Source organism: Accipiter gentilis, chromosome 22, assembly GCF_929443795.1.
Source record: "Accipiter gentilis chromosome 22, bAccGen1.1, whole genome shotgun sequence".
NCBI lineage: Eukaryota > Metazoa > Chordata > Aves > Accipitriformes > Accipitridae > Astur > Astur gentilis.
Window position 1 is genome coordinate 1,958,243 of NC_064901.1, and position 14,828 is coordinate 1,973,070.

Consider the following 14,828-nt stretch of genomic DNA (forward strand, 5'->3'; position numbering starts at 1 on the left):
TTTGTCCCCATCTATAAGATTATCAGTAGATGCACCAGCCTTTTCTGGTGTCTTCATTAAGAAAACAGCCAGTTCTCTTTCCATCAGTCCTCGTAAATTAGCAGTGGCACAGATTTATACACCTGGGTACCTGGCCACTCCCTCCTGACATAGGCACTGAGGTCTCTGCTCCCACCACCGGAGAGAAGAGGCAAAGGCAAGAATGCATAGGCATAGACAACATGTTATCTTCTTTTGCTTGCTCCCTTTAGAATAAATTTCCAAAACTTTTTACCAAGCTCATGTGCTTGTTTTAACTAAAAGACATGGTGCTGTCGATAAACAGGGGCAATTCAGTTGGTGCAATTTTCAGTAAGTTGCTACGTGGAACTGTTCATTTTCAAGGTGGTATTTCTGCTCCAAAATCTGAGCTTCCTAATTCAGGGCAGCAGCTGTAGTACCCACAAAACACAGCTTTTGCTTACATCTTGCTAGAGAAGCAAGCTGGCTCACAGGAGCTACCTAACTCCCTGATGGCAGTGGAAACTGCACATGCCATTATTATCAGTTCCTGGTTCCCCCCTTTTCTGTTTAGCAGGGGTGATGAGAAGACGGATCAGAGCCTGGGAAAGGCTCAGAAGACAGAACAGGCAGGAGTTAGAGGCATCATCCATCATGCCAGGATGTCCAAATGCTGTAACGCAAGATCCAGAAGATTCCATCTAAACTAATACCCCAAGTATGGCAGCAGGGGATGAGAAAAGACGCTGCACTGTAATACTCTCCCAGAGAGTAATATCTCCTGGGCTTTTTCCTTAGTTTCTCTGAATGGCATTCACCAAATTCTTGAAATCAAGCATTTGTATGGTACTCATTTAATAGAAATGAGGCTCAAGGGGAATTTGCCATTGAAACAGTGGCAGGGAAGTCTGTGCAACAAGGCAAGAATGCAATTTATCTCTCTGGCTTTTTTTTTTTTTTTTTTTTTTTTTTTTTTTTTTTTTTTGCCATGTTAGCACTTTCAGTGTCTTTTTGCCCAGAAGTTAATACCCAAGGTGAATTTAGAAACTGCAGTCCAAACTGTGATCAGATCATCTTGGTTGTGCCAAACGAAGCTGATCTTATCTCACTGGTGACCTTATCCTACTTGAGAGAACAAAACTCATTACAATAATAAGAAATAACAGAGATGGAAAAAGAATAATCATGACAGCACCTGGTCAGAACTCCCTTCACCATCATTTCAGAGGATTAGTTCTAAGCCCTTCTCCTGCAAACGTTATTTTTCACTCCAGTGGGAGGTTCAACCCCCAAAGTTATTCTGGCCACTTGCAGGCCATATCTGTTTATTCTTGATTCATAGACCTTTTCTTCCTCCTAGAATGTTCCGTTGCATTTATTTAATAGCTACAGAGAAACTCTACATAGGGTATACAGGAGCAATTTTCTGAGCACTGGTTTGTTTAGTTGAGTGTACAGGGGACAGAAACTATATAGACTCACATTTGAGTGTGTGGCAGTGTATGAATGGGAGAGCACGTGCCAAAAAACCTGATGTGTGTACCCAGGCGTGTAAGGGTGAACCCATTCAGATGACAGGATTTCTTGTAGGAAGAGTGCATAAGAGGACTTAAGAGTGGTGTGTGTGCAAATGCTGCAGGAGCACATTCAGGGCAAGGCATGTAGGGAAAGAGAGTATGTTTCATTTTATCAGCTAATACATTTGGGAAAAAAATGAAGCAAGCCCTTCTCCAAGTCTCATACAGTGTTTTCCTCTATCTTTAAGAGCATCATTGTGAAAGGGTGTCTTGTTCGTGTGTATTTATAGTTAGGAATACATAAGCATAACAACAACAGATGAGACAGATGTGCACGCACACTTAAGTGTGCAAGGGAAGAAAAAAAGAGAGCTGTACATTCTTTCATCCAGCAATATAAAATTCGATGGTTGTCACATTGGCTTTATGACCTCCACTACCAGATACTAGACACTTACCTATACCTCATTCTAAGACAGACAGTCTAAGACAGAAAAACATCCATCACTATCTCTCATTGTCAACAATCCCACTGTGATCCTGACTCAGTGCTGGCCCAAAAGGAAGAGAACCATTTCTGCAAGTAGCATCCAGTGAAATAGTCAAAACCAAAGCCACAGTTCGGAGTTAACACACAAACATTCCAAGTACTTCCACCAGTTTTGAACTCCATCCTTTCTTGTTTCTTGAGTCTTCTAATTCCACAGGATCACTCCAGTTTCTGAGATGTCATCAGCCCCCTCTGCAGTAAGACTCAGCAGATCCTTATTCTTTACTACCTCCTCCACTTGAACTCTGCCTCCTCTTCTTGTTTCTGAATCCTCAGATGGAGCCATGAAAATGAACCAATGACATCACAGTGTGCTTCCCTGGCAACAAATACCATGTCATAACTGCTTGTCCATCAGCAGGTTTGGGTAAGAATAGGAATTGATGAGTACTAAAAGAGCAAGAGCATGGAAAGACATGCAATCAGAGAAGCTGGATTTAACACGAGTGAAAGATACAACGTTTGTTTAATAAAATGCTCAGATAATGCATTCACAGGAGCTACTCCTTGAAGAGCTCCAGCAACTCAAGTAAGATTAAATATTATTTCCACTTTGCCCTTGATCCCTTCAGCGACCCTGAAGTACAGACACCTTGATTCCTCAAGACCAGTGGTACAAGATAGGAACATTTCCTGCTGTAACCACTAGATAACACTTCTAACAATGTAGAAAACACAGGCAGTTTGGGGTTTTGTATCTAGTCTTGTGTTCATTTTTCAGGATCAACCCCTAGCAATCTCACGTCAAACACTTACCTGTAGCTGGCTGCTTATCCACACAGGACAGAAACCCTCCCCAGCCAAGAAGAGCAGGTGGAATAAGGATATCAGTGCAGAACAACAGCATCAGTGCAGGACAACACAGGTTGCCCTCTCCTTCTCTCAAAAAGCAGCCCCCTCATACACACTACAGCACCCGTCTCATGACTAAGCTCAGATCTGCTTCACAGTCACTGAAGTGTAGGTTTCCCCAGCAGAATTTCTTTTATCCCATGAGCTCCTCAAAAATGCTCGCAGGCATTTTTTGTAACTAACTGATCAGTTGGGAAGCTCTCAGGTTAAGGAACAACTGCTGCAGCCAGTGCCCTTCTAATGGTTGGGCTATCTCATTTTAAAACCTTATCCACCAGTTTGGATAAACAAGATAAAATGAAACAATCTGTTATTTTCCCTACTCACATGCCAGACAAATACAGTGCCAAAGATTGTTCTGTCCATGGGAGGAAGTAATTCTCATTCACAATCAGATGGCAATAAACGTCTTTGTTTTGCATGAGCCTATAACTTGAAGATTTAAGGTGAGATGAGGAACCCCAAACAGGAGTCCAATAAAACTGGGGTGAGGAGGGAAGATTGTCTTCCTGCTGCTATAAACACTGGGGGTGGGAATTTTCTAGCATAAGCAAAATCCTCCAGGGAGCCTAAAAGAGCAAAACATACCTTCTTTCCTCTTGGTGAACACTATTTTTGACAAAAAACTTTTAGTCTGTGTTTAACGATAGGTGCGGTGTATCTCCAGGGCAAGCTTAAAGCATTGCTTTTGACCTTTAAAGCACTATATGCTCCTTTTTCAAAGTTAATAGGCATTAGATATCCATGCTATTTAAGTACTTTCTGAAAATCCTACTGGGTACCTATCTCGGGGGGGAAAAAAAACCCCTAACTGAGTATTGAAAACCCAACCCTAAGTGGCTTGGATCTCATCACCTGTTTTCTCAAAGGAGGTTAAGCCAATATGGACTCCCAACCACACAAGCCTGACCATAATGAACTGGCAGCCAGGACTCTGCCCTACACTGCTTGCAGGACTGTGTCCTCCTACATGTCTCCCCTGTGCACCTAGTGAAAGGCTTTGACTGATGCCATGAGACTGGTGGCAGGCCTGTTTTGCCCAGTTACAGATTCTGCACCCACCACTGCGTATCAAGGCATATTCTTGCATTTCGTCAGCTCAGTCTAGGCTTTAAGACAGGCAAGTTGGAAAGCTAGACAAATGCATATATATTTTAAAAAGGGACAGAAAAAAAATGGAGAGCAGCTCCCCTTCTATAGCCTGGCCCCTGTGTCCCAGAGCAAATACAAAGCTTGCTTTAGGGCACCATATAAATTGGTATTATAAATTCAGATGGTGCACCAGGGAGTGCCTCATTCTGTATGATTGGAGTCATTCTCAGGAGCAGTTCAGGCACTCAGCCTGCCACATGCAACTGCTGCCCCAAGGGCTGCCATTACAGATGCATTATTACAAAGCGCTGCAATAAAGCATGAACTAAAACAACTTCATTGAAATGAAGATTAATACGGAACATGTGTTCACCTCCATACACTCAGAAGGAACAGTCCAGCAAACACAAGCACCACAATGCTGAGGCTGATGGGCTAGGGGAGCAATGCAACTGGCCAACCACCGCTATTGCTGAAGGCAAGCAATACATTTCCATAGCATCTTTTAAGCGTCCACAGATGGATTTAATACAGCAGCTGTGAAGCAGAGAGTGAGGCAAGCAAAACATGTGGAGTGCTGAAACATGCAGAAAAGTGAGCTGTGTCCAAGGCAGAGAACAGAGATAGATGCTTCAAGCCTACAGAAGCAATACTACTAGCTGCAGAATGATCCATGCCTTTAGTTATTGCAGATATTGATGGAAATTCTCAGCGCTTCAAAGTGTCTCATCCACATGAGAGTTACAGGTGAGAAAGATCAGCTAAGGTGATAGTTCATCCATTCCATGCACAATCAGACCAGGATTATTCCCCATGATCTATTTGTTGGTGCCATTGCTGCCTCACTTAACATCTCCCATGCAATACAACACTCACCACGTCCCCCCTTCTGATGCCCTTTCAGAGCCTCATAAATTTCACCATTGGCATAAACTAAGGACCATTACATCTATATATTCCCCTGCTCAAATTAAACTCATGATACCCTGTTATGGTTTAATGGCCCAACTTTCATGCTTCCTTTTCCTGCTGTAGGTTTTTCATTCTTCCTTTCCTTGAAATCGTTGTAAGGCTCCTATCAAAAACCAGCTGTGACTACTGACTACAGGTCCCAGTGGATTCCTTCCTTCATTCTATCAACCAATTCAGCCCTGAACTTATAGTAGTAAGCATAAAGGCATCCAGGATAGACACAATCCATCACATCCAGAATAAATAAATGACTCCGTCAATCCTGGAATGTACTGAGTACTCCTAGATCCCTTCGAAGTCTCAGACATGAACCTGTGTTAAGGCATTGAGGGTGAAAGATAGAACAACATCAGGTCTTAGTAAGAAAAAAAAAAAGCACAGGGGGAGGGGACATGGAATTTCATGACATAAAACAAAGTGTTGGAGGTGTAATCTAGCAACCAAAGTAACAGATTCATGATTAATCTGTGTGATGGTATTTGGCACTTAAAGGAAAAGGCAACAATCTTCCCTGAGGGCACACCTCACTGAACACAGACTTTGACCCTGGGGAATCAACTGCATGCAAAGGCTTTTATTTATCCTTTAGCAGTGCTTAGGACGTCATAGATGGTCTGTCTTTGGCATAACATTCAGATAGGTACCATTGCATTGGATGAAACAGGTAGTTTAAAAAAAAAAAAAAAAAGCCATGCATCTCTGTGTATGGGCTAGAAGTGAGTGGGGGAAAAGGACTAATTAGAAGTAGAGAACAGATGCCCCCATGATGCTGGCATATCTATTGCTTTCTGTTTCTGGAATGAAAAAATCATTTGTCATAAAAATAAATGAACTGACATAAAATATTTAAATAAAAAAAAAAGGAAAAAGATTGAAGGGGAGATAAAAATATACAGTAAACAAGCAAAAGCTCCAGTTAGCAGGTTTGCCTTTCCTCCCCAAGCTGACTGGCACTGCACCAATGCAACTCAGAGAGAATGAGTTCTGCTGCATGCAAACGATCCCTAACAGAGCTGAAACTCTGCACTGAACATGGATGAGCAAAGGTTTGGCAGCTGCCTTTAGACAAGGCTGCCATGTCACTGCCCATTCAAAGGGCAATACTGTAAAGAAATGGGACTGAATTATATTATTTCACAGCAAGGTGCCATCCATTCCTCCTTGCACTGCAATTTTATATACCAAAAATAGAGTAGCCTTCACAGCCCTCCCACAGTGCACCTCTCACACCACCACAAATACAGCTCCATAACAGTCCATTGCCATCAATATTCCCCTGACTGAAGATGACTTAATAAAACATTCTTAGAATCCAATCAACATGGCTTATAATTAAAAAGGAGCCAATGTTAAGCTCCTTTGAATTATTGTTATCTCTCAGCTCTCCACACTTCTACTAAACCAGACACAATGCTACATCCCAGGATGGATCTATACTATGTCTAGTCCTCAATGGAGAGCTCTGCAGGTCTCTGAAATGACAGGATTTCTTTTAAGATTTTAAAACACAACTTCACAGACCTACAGATCTCTTAGATTTAGACCACATATAGAACCCAACAACGCTCCATATGCTGATGTCTAAATGCCTGCATAGACCTGATTGCCATCACGCAGAAAGATATGTGAATCCTTATGCAGGCTTAATACAGAAATTTAACAATCATTCTGTAACGAGCAGATTTCTAATAGGCAAAATGCTGTTTGGATGCCCAGACTTAGTGTTGGAGGCTCTGAAACTTTCCATTCTTCAGATCTAGGATCAGGATGTAAACTGCAATAAAACAATGCTTAAATGATGCAGCGGTGCCTCTCAGCATTGGCCTCTTGCGTAAACAGAAGTCAGAATCCTCCTATAGGAACTGATCCTTCAACTAAAGGGCAGAAATAGAGTCAGAAGACCCACCAGGTCTGCAGTTGCTACGCTTCATATTGCCATCCTAATAAAAGAGAAGGTTTCCATCAGGCTATAATTAATAAAGTTCTGCCTAGCCTGTCACTGTCTCAGCAAGAGCCCCCAGGGGTTAAGTCAAGGGGACTATTACAACCCGGACACAGCTAGGCAAGTGTCAGTCACAGCTGAACTGCGGTGTCTTGAACATACTGTGCTCGACTCTATGCAAGGAGTCACAGTGATCACATAAAGCATGCTTACGATCACCCCGTGCACAGGCAAATTCCTAACAATAGAAGACTCCATCCTTCCCCCATCCAGCTACAAACCACAGCTGACTTAAGATAATGACCTGCAGAGAGAAGACAGTGATTATCTTGTCCCTTTTTGCCAGGCACAATCCTAGGACTATAGCTCAATCTCCCTGTGCCACTACTGATCACCACTGCAGAAGCAGCCATGTCATCTCTAAGTTCATCACAATATCTGCAAGGATGATGCAGAAAGTGCTGCATCACAAGTAAATTATTCTATGTTTTGTCTGAAACAGAGTTTTACTGGGCTTATCAGTATAACTTCAGAAATCTTGTTAAACAAGTGCTATAATTCCCTGTGTAGATGCTTGTTGCAGACTACGAGCTGCTTTTTTGTTTTCCTTAGCTTAAGCTCCTTCCAAAGTGATGCAAGCTGACCTGTGAAAAGTTACCTTATAAAGAAGCAATGAAGTTATACTAGCATATCAACTTAAGTTCACACTTATGCACACAAGCATCACTTCTCCAGGCAGACAATGTATTAGATAAGGGACTTTCACAGCATTATCAACAGCAAAATGGAAAGAAGCTACATCAGATACCAGCACTGACAGAGAATTGGGGTCATCTCCTGGGACTTGTCTCCTATCTCTGGAAGGAAAGCGTGGTTTGGTGTCAAGCTGAAATGACTGAGAGCTAGAACTTGACAGTCCAGACACCTGCAACCATGACTATAAGCCAGTCTCCTTCTCTGTACCTCATCTTATCCAACTGTAAAATGAAGAACACCTCTCCAACACCTTCCCAGGTATTTTACAGAGGTTAACTATTTAATACTAAAGCTAGCTTCTACAAACAAAAATTAATGGAACGCTCTAAGTGAAAAATCTTTTGAAGAGACATACGAGTTACTACCCTGTCAATTTTTTTCAGTTTTCTTTGAAAAAGAAGTTACTTGCAGATACATGCACTAGTTTTACATGTTGTGGGCTCTTTGGCAGTTTCAGAGTTAGAAACTTGGCTACACTCCATCTCTAGAGACCTCCCATATTAAAAAAAGTTTCCCTACTGTAAAACATTCAGAATGACTCCTTCTCTCTCCCTCTGTCTCAGAAAAAAAAGGCTCTTGTGAGGGGTTATGATGCATCTTTAATGATGGAGCCGAGAGAAGCACCTGCCATACAAAGAAGCTAATCAGTCAATCAAGAGCCAGCTCACCAGACAGAAGCCGTCAGTGCCTAACTGCTCTGTCTCCACCTGTCCAGGGGAACAACAAAATGGCATGGGACATGCCTGACAACTGAGTGCAAAATAGCACTTATATTTATATATTTCTAAGCATTAAGGGAGTAAGTTGTTGCTGCAAATTAATGTTTTCAAGAATAAGAATAACAAACCCAGCACCACACATGTACTGATGTGCATTTGAAATAAGGCTAGTGACTCTCTTATCTTTTTGAAAACAGCACCAATCCTCAGGATACAGAAGGGCAGTAGGTGAGAATTGCTATAATTAGGCTAACTGAAAAATCTTTTGCCATAAGCTTGCCAACCTAGATCAGTTAAGTGAATGGTAGTTTAGAGAAGGAAATACATCTCTCAAAACCAAAATGGGCAGAGCTATAGGAACTGAATGGCTTTGTATTAGAGAGCATAAAGGTCATGGTCTTTATTTCCTGGGTCCGATACTGCCTGACTGAACAGGCAGAGGCAAACCACATTCTCTTTATCTGCCTCAGTTTCCTCAGCTAGAAAAGGATAATGAAACCTACCTATATTATAAAGGGATGACTGGGTTTGCAGCTGTCTTCATTAATATTCATAAAGTGCTTGGGGATCCTTGCATTAAAAGCGCTGCCCGAGTACTGACTGTTAAACTTGCCATTTTCCTGCGTGCCCATGTAAAGAACTTTTCTTCCAACTCTCTTAAAACAGGTGGGTGTTTGGCAAGCCCTGGCATACGAAGAGTTTATAAAAGCACCAAGTGACTTCAAGTAAGTCGCATGTTATTCCGCGGTGGCGCATAAGGCTGAACGAAGGCTGCGCACTGCCGGCTCCGCCGGGCGCTCAGTGCCCCTCTCCGTGGTGCTGAATTCAGCCAGGCTCCCTGCCGCGCCCGTCACCGCCCCGCGGGTCCCTTCTTGCTGCCATTCTCCACGGCTCCGCCTTCAGGGCCAGGCTCCCATCAGTACCCTCTCTGTAACTGGAATTTACTCCACGTTAGATGCTGGCTGGGCTGCATCTCAGGGGTGCCGCAAATAACTCTGCAGAGTCTGGCTGGATCATTTCACCAGGCAAACCTGAGCTACAAGTCTAGGTTCTATTCCTTGATAGCGTATCCTGGCCTGCCCTCCCTCACTGGCCTGATCACTCCCCGATGAGAGAGGCGGCTCAGGTCATAACTGATCTGTAATCTCACCAGACTTCACAGTATGGGCATCTGTTCCTTCCACTTAAGTCACGGGGAGTTCTGTGCCTGTGTGGGTCCAAATCTTTCTGCATATGGAAGTCTGCTGTGGAGCACTTTGAACACAGCTTTATGCACCCTGAAGTGTGGCCTTACTTAAAGCCTTACTCATTGTCCATTCCTATGGCAGGGAAAGGCAAGAGGAATAACTGTGTACTCTGGATTGCAAAAAAAAAAAAAAATTGTTGTGTTTTTTTTTACTTGGAAGGGTGGAAACAGAGAGGGATCTCTTTGTCCCCATTGTCCCCAGCTTACCTGCCTTTTCTTTTTATTCTGGGTCACCACCTCTCTAGTTATTTTTATGATCACAGGGGCTTGGGCCAGCAGCAGGCCTCAGAGAATCTATGCAGCTGTTCTGCAGGAAATAGTCTGAAAAACAGGGGGAAAATACATCTCATTTCTTTCATCAAAAAGCAACACTTGGGTTAAAATAAGCACAGGCTTTCCATGGCCTCAAGTTGTGCCAGGAGAGGTTTAGATTGGATATTAGGAAAAATTTCTTTACTGAAAGGGTTGTCAGGCATTGGAACAGGCTGTCCAGGGAAGTGGTGGTGTCACCATCCCTGGAGGCGTTCAAAAAGCACGTAGACGAGGCACTTCAGGACATGGTTTAGTGGACATGGTGGTGGTGCGTTGATGGTTGGACTCGATGATCTTAAAGGTCTTATCCAACCTAAACTATTCTATGATTCTAAGATGTGCACTCCACAGGTAGGGCTCACATAACAGGAAAACCTACCTGATCAGAGAATGCTAGTGTCAGCCAGGAGGAAGAGGGGACAGGCCAGCTGCCTAACATACAATACCCTATACAAGAACCAACTTGATATTTCATTCATGAAATATACAATGATTGGCCCCTTGTTCTGCCCGATCGCTACACTCCACCATGAGCAAGGACAGCAGTGAGGGGAAATGCTCTGTTTCCCACCAAGTCTTTTGAGGCTCATTGAATTACCAATTGTTTCTTAACCTGGATATTTATGTCCTTTCCTTGTGGAAAAGGACAGCAACTAAAACCGTAATCCCCAGTGCAAGGAACAAACCAAACTCTCAAATCTTGTACTTCTCTCAGTGACCACTTCTAGGCATGAAAAGGCAGCTGGGAAAGTACTTCCCCTTCTCACAGAGGTGATATTAGAGTAAATTCATTCATGTTTGTAAGGCTCAGATATTACAAGAATGCCAGTCATACAAAAAGCTTATCATGAAAATTAAATACAGGGTCCTCAGTGCCTACCTCTAATCTTGGGAACTCTCAGGATGGGGAAGAGAGATAAATAAAATCACACTTGCTCTGAGGGTTAACTCAGTGTCATGGCTAAAATCCAAACTGAGTAATTACATTCTGTCTCCTGAGTGTGCCCTTGAAGTTTCTGCTAAGCATGTGACTTTCCTTCACTTCCTGTTGCCAAGTTTTGTTACGTGTGCCCAAGTATCAGCTGTATCCACCCATGTGACCTGATTCGCACTGCAGGAAGAGGAAGGTTTTGTTCACCCCCCACTCTCAAATCTTTTGATTAAAGTTCTTGTTGCATTTTCATACCTCACATGACTTCCAAAGGCATTTTGGTAGGGCTGTTTCACTGTTAGCAGCAATACCGTATTTGCTCCATAGCACGTTTTATAAATACCCTTTCCTGGTAACAACAATACCATGAGTGTGCGAAACCTCTAATATCCATAGCACATCTCTTTATATTCCCTTACTTAACAGAGATGCTGAATAGGCTGAGAATATGTTGGCTATTTGTTTTCAGCATAGGGTCTAAAGGTAAAGTTTAGCATCACAGTCACTCCCTGAACTACAGCAAGGGCCTACAGAAACCCAAGACAAAAATCTCCTTGTGATACTAAGAGAGCCATGAATTGTCTCTCACAGATACTTTTATACATCTCTTTATTGTATATTTACTTAGGCTTCCTTCTTTAAAGCACATTTTCTCCTAACAAGAAATATGTTTTATACCCCTTCGAAGGCAGGATGAAGACTAAGCAAGGACAGCATCTACTTCTCACAGGCTGCTTGATTTTCCTGGAATGCATCCTAACCTTAGAAATGCTGGGAAGGCAATTGGTGGTTAGGGTCTGCTCAGATCAGGAATCCAGGAGCAGAGAATCCTTAATCCATGAGGTTTTAAAATGCCACTGGAGGGGGGTGGGGGGGGGGTGGGGGGGTGGAGAATAAAGAACAAACTTGCTTCCCCCAACTAGATCTCAAATCTTAAGGGTATACAGGTACCTTATTCAAACTGAAACAGATTACCGTTAGCCAGCTGAATACAGAAAATCTGGGCCCCAAAGTCTCTATTCCCTTTTTCACTTGACATCCTGGACTCTGCTAGCCAAGATACAATATCACCTTATAAAATCCTGAGACTCACAAGCAGAAGGCTTCCAAAAGATCCCAAAATGCACACATCCAAACAGACTACTTGTATTTCCTGGAAGCTGCAAAGCAAGAGAACTTCATTCTGAAGCTAAATCAATTACCAAGGCCTTTTTTTTTTTTTTTTTTTTTTATCTAATATTAAGCAGCAAGTGGGAAAGGTAGCTTTTCACTACCTGAAAAAATAATAAAAATAACAAAGTCTAGTTCTTATAAATGTTTTCCATCCACACAGTCAGTAACCTCCATTAACAGAAGAGAGGTGTGTCTTGTAATGTGACATTCCAAAGTGCTGAAACCCTGCAGCTCCATTTAGCTTTAATAAAAGCTGTGGGCAACAAAACAAAAATTAGACCAGAGCTGTCTGATATAGTATTTGCTATACTGGGGGCAAGTAATCGCCTTCATCCATACCTGAAAAGCAGCCAACTGCCATATGTAACTTGGCATCCCAAATGACTTCAAGCTTAAGCTCATGCACTAGCTACACAGAAGGATGCTCACCTGCTCTTGAAGGAGCCAGATGAAAAAGCCACTTGAAATCCACCCTTTTGAACACAGGCAGAGAAACAGCTGCAAAAGACCAATCAGCATGTTTGAATTTCTTACTTGCAGGAACAGCTATGAAGGAAGAAGGGGCAGCTAGTCTTCTGTGGCTCTTGGAAGTCTCCAACTGAAACCAGTCAAGGGAGGCACTATCTGGACTGTTAAGTGTCTATGGTGTGCATTTAGTGACTGGAAGACGTATACTGCTTGTGACTAACCACAGTGATTCAGGAAATAACATAGGCAGCTGACTCCAACATCTCAGCACTACGTCCTACTCCTCTGAATTGCACCCATTTTTTAATAACTTCACCGCCAGGTCAAGATGCCTGTTCACGCAACCCAGACCCACCGTTGTCACCTGTAAAAATGAAAGCCATCTCCCTAGGAAACATTGGAGATGTCCCACACAGCTGAAGTCCTTTGGCAGTAAGAGTAAAAATGCTTAGCTGTTCTAGAACAATAAAGCACAATGACAACAGAGACTGACATGGAACATTCTCTCTCCAAGAGAGCATTGTTCTGCTTTGCACCTTTTTTTCCTATTTGCAATACAACCCCCATTCCATAATGTCAGTAAATGACCATTTTCCATGCTTGACTCAGACTAGCTACAGAAATGAAAAGGCAGGAGCTACATAAAGAAGTGACATAAGTGAATGAGCCATCTGATGACTGCTTACTAAAAGAGAACAAGGAACCTTGTGATCCCCCCCACCCCCCAGTTTTGTCACTGTACTATACAGAAGACTAGGATAATAAAGTCATAGCACTGCATGCTCAGACGATTGATGTAAAAACCTGCAAGACATCATACACCCTGTTCATACAGGATAGCTCTCTAACTAGCTAAAATGGGCTCCATCCTTGCTTTGTTTCCCTATGTTGTCTCATCTCTCCTTGTTGGACTTCGCTTTGCCTCAGTGAGCTCCCATTGTTCACAGCAGAACATGAAGGTTGATGAATTTATCCTCACATTACTCTCTGGGAGGCAGGAAAGTGTCAACTTCTCATCTGCAAAAGGGTGATAATTAAATGCTGAGAGAATAAATGACTTGCACAAGGTCACTTGGGAAGTATGTGGCAGAGCTGAAAATTAAATGCAGATCTCCAGAGCTGCAGGTCAAGGCCCAGAACACAAAATCTTTCTGCCCTACTGGCACAGTGGAGATCAGACTCCCAGCATATCATAAGGCACTCTGTAGGAATGTGTGTATTACACGAAATGAACTGAACTTCTTGTGTGCAGTTTATCTGTAGGAAGAATTGGATAAATTTCAAAGAATGAGGTAAACATCAGAGATCAAGGAAACAGGAAAGCAACACAGAATCTACCTGAAGAGCTACGAAATGCCTTTTCAACATCTTGCATAAGGCAAAGATGCCCATATCAGGCTTCTTCTATTGGACATACTACTAATCCAGGGGAGGATCTGACATCAACGCTCTGTTCAGTATGCAGAAGTCACAAAATGCTGCCATGGAGTTATCTTTCCAATTTAACATAAGGCTTGTTAATAGATGAAAGATTTTAGTAGTGCTACAGATTGTGTCAGGGTTACAGTTTAATAACTATGTGTCTGCACCTTCCTGTCTTCTTGCTTGCTATGCAAACTCCTGCTAAGTACCCTCTTCTAACCTTCCTTCTCTTCTTTCATTTGCAGATGCTTCCCACTGATACATATGATCAGATTTATCCCTTTACATGCACGTAACATGTTTCCTTCGTGTCTCTCCCTAAAAAGCTTTCTACCCTAAGGCTTTCAAAAGCAAACAATCATCTTTGCCAGTAGTTATGTGGGTCCTCCTTCTTATGGTTTTTGAAGCTAGGAGTGACACAACACATATTCCCACTGTCTCCACAGAACTGGAAGGAAAATGTAGGGGCACTGTAACACATAAAGTCTCCTTAGGAAAACAACAGGTTGTCAGGAAGATGGCCAGGCAGCAGCACAGGGCTCAGCTGCTACAAAAGTGGCACTGGGCAGGGGGGAGGTGCTTTTGAAGGCGCCAAAAGGGGATCAGGTAAAAGAAACAGTAGAGAGCTGGGAGAGGAAGGAAGGAACTCATCCAGGTGGAGACCTGTACCAGCTGGGTCCCAGACCCATCTCCGATTTCAGAAAAAACAGGCAAAGCAAACAGTATTCTGTAATTCTGTCCTGGTTTCAGCTGGGATAGAGCTAACTGTCTTCCTAGTAGCTGGTACAGTGCTATGTTTTGAGTTCAGTATGAGAAGAATGTTGATAACACTGATGTTTTCAGTTGTTGCTAAGTAGTTTTTAGACTAAAGTAAAG